General features: G+C 49.8%; 1 pseudogene; it reads left to right on the forward strand.

Annotated features, from left to right (window-relative positions):
- Positions 1 to 10,039: 10,039 nt before the first annotated feature.
- On the forward strand, positions 10,040 to 10,508 carry LOC140406381 (ras-related C3 botulinum toxin substrate 1 pseudogene; annotated as a pseudogene).
- The last annotated feature ends 2,895 nt before the right edge of the window (positions 10,509 to 13,403 follow it).

Consider the following 13,403-nt stretch of genomic DNA (forward strand, 5'->3'; position numbering starts at 1 on the left):
CGTCCGGAGTCCCAACAGGTTCACTGGAGGCAGCCGAGATTCCCTGAAGCTGCACTTCTGGAGTCGGAACATGCAGGAATGCACCAACCAGTGGAGAGGCTCGAGCCATCGAGGGTGGAAGCGGTGCGCCGCCACCGCAGTCGTCAGTGGTCCCACCGTGATCGTTGAGTGCCTCGGTACGCACTAGGCGAGGTCTGTCACCTTGCACCTTTTGCATGGGAAGTGGGATGCTGTCGTCACTCGTCTCACATCCCGTGGATAGATCGTCATTAGCAGCTTGCTGTTCACTAGGGTTGGGTAAATTGTCAGAGTTTTCATCTGGTGGTGCACACCATGTCGGTGGACTGTCATTGTCTTGCCATTGTCCTTCATTTGGGCTTTTCTTCTTTGGAACTTTAAATCTTCCCCCAGACATTGCAGAACCTTGTTTATTCCCCCCAAATTCTCCCATATGTATGGTCTCGAATATAGGATCCACTGTTTCTATCGACATTGTACCATTTTCCAAAGAACATTCCGTTTCACTTTTCTTCTCAGGCACCTCATATGTAACTTTGTTTAATGTACATGCCTTCATGGTCTCTGGGTCTGATTTTGCTGGGACTGGCATGGTCACAGTCTCTCTTTTACTGTTCTCAATTGCCCACATTATACTCCCCATACATAACTGCTTAATCACTGGGGTTAGTGTGGTACAATGGATAATCGGGTCGACCTTATCTGCATCTTCACCATTAGTGGAAAGCACACTTGGTTCACTTGAAACTGCTGTGGGTTTTAAATTCGTTATCTGGCTACTCGATGTCGGTGTCCTCAGGATTCTTGCTCCAATGTTCTGCTCAATAATCAGTGGAGTGTGTATAGGTTCAATGCAATTAATGTTCCCCTCCAGGTTTGAAGAGTCATTACTGACTAACTGCTGGTCTCCGAAGTTGGGATTTTGCGTCATTGTGTTGAAGGGAGACATTTGTCCCTGCTGTAGATATGATTCAGGTTGTGTTATTTCCATTACCTGAGGATCAATGTCTTGTCCATTTTTTCGATCCGTACTAAAACACTGGCAATTCTCAGTCTGCTCCTTGCAAGTTAAACATTCAATTAATTTCGTTAGCAAATCCTCAGCATCCTTCTGTGGCCGTGCAGCATTATTAATCTCTGTTCGGCTACAATGATCCTGAAGGTCAGCGCATAAACCTTTTTTCTTCGGGCTTGGACGAGGCGATTCCTTTGGCTTGTCTTCAGTTGGGCTTGAACAGTCTTCAGCGCTGTGCCCTTTATTGTAGCATGAGAGACCGTCATGGTCATGCTGCTGTGTAGTGGAGCATGGTAGGCTGTTATAGCCTTCTTGCTGTTCACGGGAGCATGGCAGACTTGCATCGTCTGCCGCTGGTTGGTCAGGAGAGGTTGCTAGACCCTCATGGTCTTGTTCCTGCAAGGACTGCGCTCTGGAGTCTTGCGTTCCTTCCATCGTGGAGTCCGTCCACGAGCTCTCTGTGGAGGCTTGTGACACTGGAGTCACTTCTTGTTCGTGCAAGGACTGCGCTCTGGAGTCTTGCGTTGCTTCTATCGTGGAGGCTGTCCACGAGCTCTCTGTGGAGGCTTGTGACACTGGAGTCACTTCTTGTTCGTGCAAGGACTGCGCTCTGGAGTCTTGCGTTGCTTCTATCGTGGAGGCTGTCCACGAGCTCTCTGTGGAGGCTTGTGACACTGGAGTCACTTCTTGTCCGTGCAAGGACTGCGCTCTGGAGTCTTGCATTTCTGCAATTGTGGAGTCTGTCCACGAGCTTGCTGTGGAAGCTTGTGACACTGGAGTCACTTCTGGTTCATGCGAGGACTGCACTCTGGAGTCTTGCATGTCTTCTTTCATAGAGTCGGGAACGTTGAGCGGGACGTGGACCACGCTCTGTGTGGCAGCAGGGCACTCTCCGTGTGCTTGCACCGCTCCCTGTCTGTTAATGTCAGGCTGCAGCATCATCCGGTACTGATAAGTTGGAACGTCATATCTGCTGGATTGAAGATCCTCAAATCCGAAAAATGAATCCGCATCTGCGTCGGATTCAATGTGGGGGCCGCCAATGTGCAACACGAAAGGTTCGTCCGAGTCATAGTCATATAGGACCACGGAGCTATCATTGGGCTCGCGAGGTCCGGAAACACTGTAAAAATCGTCATCGAAGTATTCAAGGTCGGAATCATCGGCTTGTGCGTAGGTAACTGCTTGTCGGAGGGTTCTTCGGAGGTTAAATTCATCTCCTGGGTCAATTTGCGGCACTGTGCTGTCATTCCAGGTGAAGGAAGGTTGTTTTACAGCTTTAACAGATTTTTGTTTTTTTGATTTGGGACGTTTCCCTTTTAAATTGGATTTGGGACATTTCCCTTTTAAATTGGTGCAGTCTGGGGCCTCTGACATCCTGACGCTCGGTATGTAGCACGTAGGAAGCGACTGCGCATGCTCAGATCGCTGTTCCTTTACCGATGGCCGTTTTCTTGACTGCGCATGCGCAGCATCTCGCGCATGCGCAAACGAAACTTCCGGTTCTGCGCACTTCTCGCGCAACTGTGCTAGCGTTATACCTTTAGCAAGATGGCCGCCGACCTCGACCCAGCCTTTTCTCAGGCCCGGGATTTCGGGCTCCGGGATCCCAGCCACGAGGTGAGTACTGCAGCTTTTCTTACCTTTAAGTCCCCATTGGATTGCGTATTCTTCACAGTACTTGGCGAATTTGCCCATGACTGCCTGGTAATCGTGCCTTTGCTGCCTCCTGAAGAACCTGAACCTTCTGAACATTGCTCTTGCCCTTGCACCGGCGACGGTGAGGAGAAATTCAATTTTTTCCTTATCATCCAGGTCTTTGAGTTCAGCTGCCACCAGGAACAACTCGAACATTTGCCGGAATCGCCGCCAGTTTTCGTGGAGGTCGCCGTCGCACTGGAGCGCCTGCGGAACCGGGAGCTCGTACATCATGCCTGGGCACTGCTGGTTGTCTCTGTACCCTGAGGTATGCCGGCAGGTATCGATCCACTCCTGTACCATGTGGTGTTGGGTGCTCTGGTGCACAGATGAGCCAACACAGTTGTATGTGGTACAACTCTATTTTATTATAACTCTTATAATACAGTTCGTTCTGGATACTCTGCACGTGCTGTCTCCCTGAGTGTGTTTGGCAATAGATGTGTCCTGGTTCTCCTCTCCAGCTAATACTGACCACCAGGGGTCGTGTCTGTGCTTTTATATCTTTCTGTCATTGGTTGTGGTGTTGTGTGTTCTGATTTGTCTGTTGGTGTGTCTATCATGATGTGTGTGTTTGAATATCATGACAGGGGTGAGACCCACGCACACACAAGGAGAATGTACAAATACCACATGGACAGTGACCCAGGGCTGGGATTGAACCTGGGAAGTTGGCGCAGTGAGGCAGCAGCGCTAACCACAGCTTTTTGCGAATGCTCAGTGTGTTCTGAGCTGCCAAACAGAAAACACAGGCTCACCACGCCTGCCACCTGCACCCACGCCCAGTGTAGGGCAGCAGGTGGCAGCCTCATTCCCACCCTGTGGTAGAGGGTAGCTCTGAAAGCGGTGCCAATTTTGCTGTCAGAGAAGACCACCGATTCTGTCCCGGTAGCGACACCGGTTTGTTCCTATGGCCACGCTGTGCCGGAAAAGCAGATCTCCGCGCGCAGCATGGTCCAGCCACGTGCCCACGCCTCCCACACCCTCCAGTCCCCCAGGCGGCGGACGCCCGCCCCGACTACCTCTCCTACTTCCAGCTCCCCTTTGGCCAATGCAGCAGCAACCCAGTTCCCCTCCCCCCCCTCCCCCCCGCTAGATCCTCATCTAGCCATTTTGCTCCTCCCATGACTCCTGCTGACCCCGGCCTCTCCCGCCATTCCATCGACCCCCCAGTGTGAGAATCCCCCCACCCCTTGGCAGTCAGTGTGCGCTCCTCTCCAGCACTGCCCTTCCCCCCTGGCCCCGCCCCCATCCTTCCCTAGCGCAGGAAAAAGCCCGCGCTTTCCGTCTGAGCCGGACCCGCCCCCTCTGGCGCAGCTCCATTTTACGGCCTTACCCCAACTCCCCATCCCCGGGCCTCCACCCCCCCTCTTCCTCCGCGGGGCCCTGCCCCTCCAACACCGACACCCACATTCTCCCACAGCCCCCACATCAAATCCATTCACCCATCCTGTAGAAGGCTATTCCTAATGGTGGCATCATGATTCCCAGCATTTGTGCCCATGTCATAACACTGCGTGTCGTCCTGTGATGGGGATGTTCCTTTAGTTGTTGGACGTGATGTACATAAGGGACTACGTATCCCAAATAGCAGGAGCCCTCCCAATTTTCTGGTAACCATAGGTACTCCTTGCGTCCACAGATAAAGTATGTGTGGTTATATGCGGTCAGGTATCCTTTACTATCAGTCATCATTAGTCTAATCGGATTCCCCCCGCAGGGGCCTCCATTAGTACGATTTTCAACCGCTGACCAGCCAAAGATGAATAGCCCTTTAACTATAAGGCGGGGCATAGGGGGTTGCCAATTCAAGGTCTGGTCGCACTGACTTGTGCCAACTGGGTAGGTCCCATATGTTTTATGTTTCCTAAAGCATATGCTACCTTTTGGGACTCCAGTATAATTGGGAAGGATCAAACAGGGCGGCTGGCGTGTCACATTAAATCTAGGCCCCCACCATTCCTCAAACCTATTCATATTGTATCCAGCTAATCTCCAATCGAACATATTCTGTGTATCTTCCCCACGTCCTGTACTATTTTGTCTTAGAGCCCATTCTGCTATCTCGTTACTGGTGAATGGGATAGGTCGCACAGGGAAGCCCTCCTCCAAGCATCTGGGAATTTGTGTACAAACCCAACAACTGAATTTATTTACCCTCTCTGCGTATGAGTGGGACATGTATGTCAAGGTGTTAGTGTTCAGTTTACCCTCTACATGATGTTGGATTAGTATGAAAATATATAAAAACATCAACGGTGTCATTCTCTTCAGGTCAGCGTTTCGCTAGTACTCGCAAAGTTCCGTCTGATGTAGTTTACACCGAGTTGCGTGGATCCATCTGGCTTTTCTTTTACTTTAACGGCTGTTCGGGTTGTTAGCAGCACTTGGTAGGGTCCATTCCACCTGGGAGAAAATAATCTTTGTTTAGTGCTTTCACATACACTTGATCTCCAGGTTTAAAGGGTGTGTATTTCCCTCTTTTGCACCTTTCCATGTTTTTTCTTGCTTTTTTTTCCCCAGCAGTTTCACACATGGCCTGGGCACACTTTAGTGATGCCTCACCTACCCATATTATGGCTACTGCCGCTGGAGTCATTGGGGGTTTAGTTCCTGTTGTCATAGGACGTCCCAATTATTTTCTCATACGGGGTTAAACCCGTATTACGATTTCTCTGATTTCTCAGGGCATACATTACTATGGGTATGGCATCCGGCCATAGCAGCCCATTTTGTTGACACACTTTTGTAACTGCAGTTTTAATTATTCCATTCGCCCTTTCCACCATTCCTGAGGATTGGGGCTGATATGGGATATGCAATTTCCAATCAAATCCCATGGCTTCTGTTCGGACTTTGGTCAATTTGCTAGTGAAATGAGTTCCCCTGTCACTGTTAATACCCATTGGTATCACAATCCTTGGATATTCGTCCTTCAACACTTCAGTTGTCTGATGTTCCACTGGCTTATCAACCACAGTAGGCATCACTCCCACCTGCGATCCAGCTATATCATTACCCAAGATAAACTGTATTCCTGGACAAGATAGTTTCTCTATTACTCCTACTACCACTTCACCACTCTTCGCTGGACTTTCCAACCTTACCTTATATAATGGAACATTACTCTCACTCTGAATTCCACATATTACCACCTTTTCTGGCAACATTTTTCCCAGACTACATAACTTCTCATCTCCAACCATCAAAGATTGACTAGCTCCCGTATCTCTTAAAATTGTGACTTCATTACCTGCTCCTCCTGATACACATGAGTAAACTTTACCCACACAAGTAAATTCTTTAAAAAGATCTGGCACCTTCTTATCAATCACCTCTTGATCAGGCTGTACAATATTTTGCACCTCCTTCGCTTCACTTGGGCTTTCCTTTACCACTTTAACAAACCCCACAGTCTTATCCTGTTTTACCACATCAGCCTTCCCAGTGCTTTTCTTCAACCACCAACACTGTGACTTCACATGGCCTAGTTTATTACAGTGAAAACATTTTAAACTTTTCACTTTTTTTCCACCCTCCTGGATTTCTTTTTAAATCTGAGGTACACTCTCCTTATTATCTCCCATCAGATCACCTTTACCTTTACCACTTGAGTATTTCTCATGTCTCCAGTTTCTATCCCTCACAAGCTGAAACTGATATTGGAAACCAAGCTTTGATTTATGAACTAATTCATAATCATCTGCCATTTCTGCTGCTAATCTCGCAGTTTTAACCCTCTGTTCCCATATGAGTTCTCAGTACATCAGGAATTGAATTTTCAAACTCCTCCAAAAGTATAATTTCTCTGAGAGCTTCATACATTTGGTTTATTTTCGAAGCCCTTATCCACCTATCAAAATTGTCTTGATAGCAACCTGCTTTTAGCCAAGAGTGATGCTCCTGTAGAGAAGCTTGCTCCTGTGCCTTTTTTTTAACTTTGGTTCTGTTATGGTGGACGTAAGTTCAACTGCAGAAGCTTCTAGTTGTGGCTGCTGATTGAGAGCCACTTCCTTAGCTATTTTATCAGCAAATCTGTTTCTCCTGGAGATTTCCATTGTCTGCGGTAGTGTGCGCTTCGCACTTTAATACAGCTATTTTGCTGGGCAGCTGAACAGCATCTAATAAATTTAAAACCAATTTAGCATGCTTAATAGGTTGGCCGGAGGAAGTTATGAACCCCCTGTTTTTCCATAATTGGCCAAAATCGTGTACTACTCCAAAAGCGTATCGAGAATCAGTGTAAATGTTGACTGTCTTACTCTTTGCTAGAATACATGCCCGGGTAAGCGCGAATAATTCAGCCGCTTGGGCAGACATTCCCGAAGGCAGAGCAAAAGTTTCCACTATCTCGAATGGAGTTACTATTGCGTAGCCGGCCAGGAGGGTTGTATCATTTGGTCGGTTCGCGGACCCATCAGTAAAAAAAATGATGTCTGGATTTTCAAGTGGGTGACTCAATAAATCAGGGCGAGGGGTTGTGGTGGCTTCAACCAATTGTACACAGTCATGATGAAACAAATGTTCTTCATCCGAGGGCGCGGGTAAGCGTGTAGCAGGGTTGATAGCTGGCGCTCGCTTGTAGACAACGTTAGTCTCAGAGAGAAGGATTACCTCGTACCCAATGCGTCGAGATGCAGAAAAATGCTGCGTTGCGGATGAATTAAGCAGGAGCAAAACAGAGTGAGGAACCAATACTGTACACGGGTGGTCGAGTACAAGGGGTACTGATTTTTCTACTATGGCGGCCGTGGCTGCTACTGCTCTTAAGCAACTTGGCATACCCTTTACCACTGCACATAGGGCGACCGAGTAATAGGCAAGGGGTCTTTTCCCTCCTCAATGCTCTTGCATCAGGACCCCTGTTGCAAATCCCCCTGCTTCATTCACATAAAGAGTAAAGGGCTTGGCGTAATTAGGAAGTCCCAAGGCAGGGGCGCTCTCTGGGGTCCAGGTAACAACTGAAGGGGCATCCTGTAGGGTAGCCGTGCGCAGTACCGCGTCCATCTCCCTAAAGTCCGGTATCCACTGCCTGCAATAGCCCACCATGCCGAGGAAAGTGAGGGTCTCCTTTTTTGTACGCGGAGTTGGAACCCTTGCTATAGCCTGTATTCTTTCAGACCCAAGCCTCCGCTGTCCTTGCTGCAGCTGAAATCCCAAATACTGAACTGTCTCCTGACAGAATTGCAGCTTGTCCATTGAGGCCCTATGCCCTCTTTTTGCCAGATGTGTCAATAACAAAAGGGTATTCTGTTGACAAACAAGCCCTCCCTCTGAGGCTATCAATAAATTGTCATCATATTGAGGGAATGTTGAGCCTGCAGACAACTGGCACTCGTCCAAGTCTCTTTTAATACTGTTAATTCCGATATGTAAAGCAAATAGATGTTGACTTTCCGGGTGCAATGGTATGGAGAAAACGGCTGAGAAAGTATCCGTTGTTGGTGGTATAGAAGACAAAATGACATTTGGGTCCGGCACCAATGGAGCAATAGTGATAACAGTTTTATTGATGGCTCTAAGATCTTGCACAACCCACCACGCGTTGGGTCTTCCTACCTTTGGAATGGGGAGTTTAGGGGGGTTACAGGGGCTTTTTGTTCTCTTCAGCACCCCTGCTGTAATAGTACATTGATCACTCCCTCTATCCCTTTTTCTGTTTCCGGTGCCAACCTGTATAGTTTTAGGCAGGGCAGGGCAACGTTCTTCTGTAACTGCACCCTATGCACTGGGGCAGAATGTACTTTTCCAACATGATGTTTACGTTGGGCCCATAGATGTGCCAGTACCTGGGCCAGGATTGAAGTGAGTAAATGATGGCTCTCTCGGGGAGGTTGTTGTATTTCAAATGTAGCGGGCCATTGCTCCTCTTTCCAGGTCACTTTGCCCTCCTGTTTGCCATAAAATTCTATCAGGCAATTTTGTCCATCCATTTCAATATAAATCGCTTTGATCACTTCTCCTATTTGCTTTGCCTTAGCGGGATGTCTTACGGCCAATGTTAAATGGGGTTCTGAAGTTAAACCCATCCTAAAAAGGTCCCTCTGACTATAGGTCAACTGTACTAACATTCCTAATCCCACAACACCGAAAAATTAAAAGGAGTGACATGCAACGATGAGAATTGTGATTCGGTGTCAAATCGGCGCCCGCCGCGATTTTAGCGTTGAAACCTATTTTCCTCCTGTTGTACCCTCAATAACTTCGCTTAGAGAGTAAACGGTAAAGAAGGCTTTAATAAGCTAAGAACTAGCCTGGAGCCGAGACAGGTGCTAACTGGGTGCCGCCCACAAAGCGGCCCCTTATATACGACTCCCAGGTGGGCGGAGCCAGAGGCGGAGTCCCCCAGGGTTCCAAGCCCGGCCATAAAGGGGACATCACCATACATGATGATAAGGGGACAGTAGTACAGTAACCGTTCATCACACCTCCCAATCGCGTTCTGCGATTTCGGAGTCAGCCAATGCATAATCCCGCTCTATAACTTTCATCCACCCGTAGACTAGACACATGGTGAGAACTGGAGTTCAACAAGACCCCTGTGACTCAAACACAGGCAGCTCCAGTAAACGACCTCAACACCCAGTGAAGCAGAAAAGCAGCCAATGTGTTTACAAATATCAGTTTGTAAAAAGCCCCGGACTCTCCCTCAAGAAGCTTTTCCAAGTTAAAAGTGAACAACATTAAACAGGTCCAGAAAAACAATCAATGAGGAAGTTTTCACATATTTACATTCAGCTGGAAATGTGCAGCAGTCAAATTATTCTAAAGACTGCCAGGATTTATTAAAACATCAAATAGCCTTGTATTCAAATTGGTGATCCCTTCTAACCAGGAAATGTGTTACATGTAAATATTTTGTGAGGCTGAGCTGTTATTTGTACAATAAACAAAGATCATTAAGGCTTCTCTCTCTCTGATTGTTGTTCCTCTCTCCTTCCGTCTACCACCATCACCCCTCTCCTCAAAATATAACCCTTGACCTCCAAAATCACCCCCAGAGTCTGCTCCATCTTTCCTGGAATTCCATCCTGAATCTCTCCAACCAGGTTTCCGCCCCTGTAACAATTCTGAAGCAGCCCATATAAATGTTACAAGTCAAATCCGATGCGACTGTGAGAAAGGTCATTCGCTTCACATCCTTCTCAACTTTCAGCTGTCTTTGACAGGGGTGACCACACAATCCTCTTCCAACGTCTCCGCTCGCACGCAGCTGGGACTGCACTCATCTGATTCCATGCTTATCCATCCAATCATAGCCACACTATCGCCTCAGTGCGATGCTGAGGCAGATGGAGCGTGGGTCCGATGCAGGCGATAAAGTCTGTGGTGGTCGGTGATGGCGGGGTGAGTAAGACCAGCTGGGTCATCAGCTACACGACCAATGCCTTACCAGGAGAATAGATCCCTACTGTCTTTGACAACTATTCTGCCAATGTGATGGTTGGTGGGAAGCCTGTGGAATCTGGGGCTTTGGGACACGGTTGGACAAGAAGATTCTGATCGTCTGCGTTCACTTTCCTACCCTCAAACAGACGTTTTTCTAATCTGCTTCTCGCTGGTGATCCCAGCATCTTTTGAAAATATCCGTGCCAAGTGGTATCCTGAAGTGAGGCATCATTGTCCAAACTCACCCATCATCCTGGTGGGCACCCAGCTTGATCTGCGGGATGACAAGGACACAATTGAAAAGTTGAGGGAATAGAAACTGACTCCTATCACATATCCGCAGGGCCTTGCAATGGCGAAAGAGATTGGTATGAATTTCCTCCTTTGATTGACTCTGTTGGGCAGCACGGTAGCACAGTGGGTAGCACTGTTGCTTCACAGCACCAGGGTCCCAGGTTCGATTCCCGGCTTGGGTCACTTTGTGGAACGTGTGGAGTCTGCACGTTCTCCCCCTGTCTGCGTGGGTTTCCTCCGGCTGCTCCAGTTTCCTTCCACATGTCCCGAAAGACGTGCTTGTTAGAGAATTTGGACATTCTGAATTCTCCCTCAGTGTACCCGAACAGGTGCCGGAGTGCCAAGGGATTTTCACAGTAATTTCATTGCAGTGTTAATGTAAGCCTACTTGTGACAATAATAAAGATTATTACTATCTCCCCGGAGTGTGGGCCGAGTGGAATAAAGTAAGAGGTATTCGGAGTACTGAACAAACTATTGTTGTTATAAATCCCTGGTACCAGTCACTAGAACTCAGCATTTTGACATGGTGTCAGGAGTTGGCATTGTGGCACAAGAACGTTGTCATAGCGACCCGCTCGATGAAAACATTGTGGAGAAAAGAGTGGCGCATCTGCTGTGGTGTCAGATTATCGGACAAATCCAAAACAGTACAGCATACACCTTAATCAATCTCGTGGAACCTGCGGCCGTCTAGAAATCGCAATAACTTGTCTTTCAAATGGAGGGGAAGAAAGAGAATCCGAGAATGTCTGGAATTTTCCGGTCGTTGAGATTTACGTTTCCTGCCGGCAACTCACCCCCGCCCATGGGTTTCCCGGCGGCATGGGGGGGCTTCAATGTGAAATCCCATTGACAAGCGGCAGGAAGACAGAATCCCACCACCAAGGGTGAGAAATAGAGGGCGCGATTCTCCAGAAAGATTTCTCAGTGTTGTAGAAAGCGGGAATTGCCCCGAACTTTCCAGCATTCGGCCCAGCGAGGCCAGCAATGCAGTTCATCGTTAATTGGCCCACTTAATAAGGCCTCACGGGCTTTTCACCGCAAATGAAGACTCGGCAGCTGATTCGCCGGGACCGCACACGCCAGCCTCCCGCTAACAAGGTCGAGCAGCACTTAAGCTACACTTGTTCAGCCAACACCAGCCAGCTCACAACAATGGTGCCAAGGACACCAGCCCCAAGATTGGGATCTCTGACCTGGGGAGGCTGCTAGACGCCATGGAGGCCAGGAGGGATGTCCTGTTCCCCGAGGGTCTCGGAGAGTGGGCCACAAGGCACCCAGTGCTACCTGGGATGAGGTGGCGGCAGCTGTCAGCTCGGGGAGTGTGACCAGAAGGACTGGCCTTCAGTGCCGGAAGAAGGTCAACAACCTACACCGGGCAGCACGAGTGAGTAGACCCCAACGTCCCCGAGCCCCCTCCAAAGGATCATCCACCCCACAACTCTCCATGCAACCCCCAGCCCTTCCTCCACTCCTGCTCCCCCTTAAACCCCCCAACCCGTCCTTCAGCACCCTCTCCCACCACTGTGAACCTCGCATGTGGCTAACGATGCCCCCTCTATGTCTCCTCAGGAAAAGCTCTCCCATATCCGTCAGGAAAGGGCACAGACCAGCAGAGGGGTGCCGGACATAAGAATCCTGGAGGTGGCCGAGGACAGATCGGTCAGCCACGCGGAGGCTGGCGGACGCCACAGATGTGAAGAGCTACCGGGCTCCACTCAGGGGACCTGTCAAACGTGAGTAGTGATTGCCTTACTGACTGACCCATCCCTAAACACTGTCCACATGTCCATTCTCCCACATGTCCTCCAGCCGACGGAACCGGCCCATCCCGGGCGGCCCCTCTCCTGATTCCAAGGAGAACACCTCGGGGGAGAGCTCCGAGGATGCAACCATTATAGTCGCGGCACAGCTTCATCCCTACCTGCAGAGATAAGGCAGGAGCCCCCAGGCGAGACAGCAGTCGGAGGGCTGCTGGATCCAAGCTGGGTCCCAGCCTGACGCTGAGCCTGTGGTACAGCATTACCCGGAGCTGGTGCAGATGATAGGGAGTGGCCAAGACAGGGAGATGTCAGCGACAGTCCAGCAGATTCATAGCTGCTTGGAGGAGTCCCAGAGGCGAGGGGTGCAGGAGATGGTGCCGGCAATGAGTGGCACCGAGACCAACATTGCTAGGGTGGCGACCGCAGTGGAGAACCTGGTGCACAATGCCAGCACCACGAGTGAAGGTGGCCAAGGTGTTGCGCAGTCAGTGACGGCCATAGCCGAGGATCTTGGCAGAATGTCTGGCTCGCTGGGGGATGTCACCCAGTACCAGGCCGACCTTGATGAGGTTCTGCGGGCCTTGTCCCGCTCTCAGATGGGAATGGCCGAGGCACTGCGGAGCTTGTCCCAGTCGCAGGTGGGCATGCCTGAGGTGCTGCAGAGCATGTCCCAGTCACTGAGGAGCATCGGCGAGGGTGTGGACACGACGGCATGGACCATGGAGAAACACCAGGGCTGGCAGAGCCAGATGATGCAAGGGCAGCCAGAGCTCAAACCAGCTGCCCCCTGATCCCAAGGTGATCCCCGGGGGCCTATGGGCACCGGCCGGGACTGAACCCAAATAGGGGAGGGACAGAGCTGGATGGGCTCCCTTTTAAAATAGATTCCGATACCTGGGGATCCAAATAGCCAGAGACTGAACACAGATCCACAAGTGGAACCTGATCAGCCTGGTGAGGAAAGAGTGAGGGGATGGGTACACAAACCCAATTCGGAGTGGGTGCAGATGGAAGAGGCCTCCTGCAAGGGGACGACCCTCCGGCTCCTAGCTACGGCAGCACTCCCATCTCCCTCAGCAAAATACACATCCAGCCCAGTGTTAGCGGCCACACTGAAAACGTGGAACCAATTAAGACAACATTTTGGGCTGACCAAGGTGTCCCCCATGGCCCCCATCTGTGGAAACCACAGGTTCCCACCAGCCATGCTAGACCCCACCTTT

Source organism: Scyliorhinus torazame, unplaced genomic scaffold, assembly GCF_047496885.1.
Source record: "Scyliorhinus torazame isolate Kashiwa2021f unplaced genomic scaffold, sScyTor2.1 scaffold_520, whole genome shotgun sequence".
NCBI classification, from domain to species: Eukaryota; Metazoa; Chordata; class Chondrichthyes; order Carcharhiniformes; family Scyliorhinidae; genus Scyliorhinus; species Scyliorhinus torazame.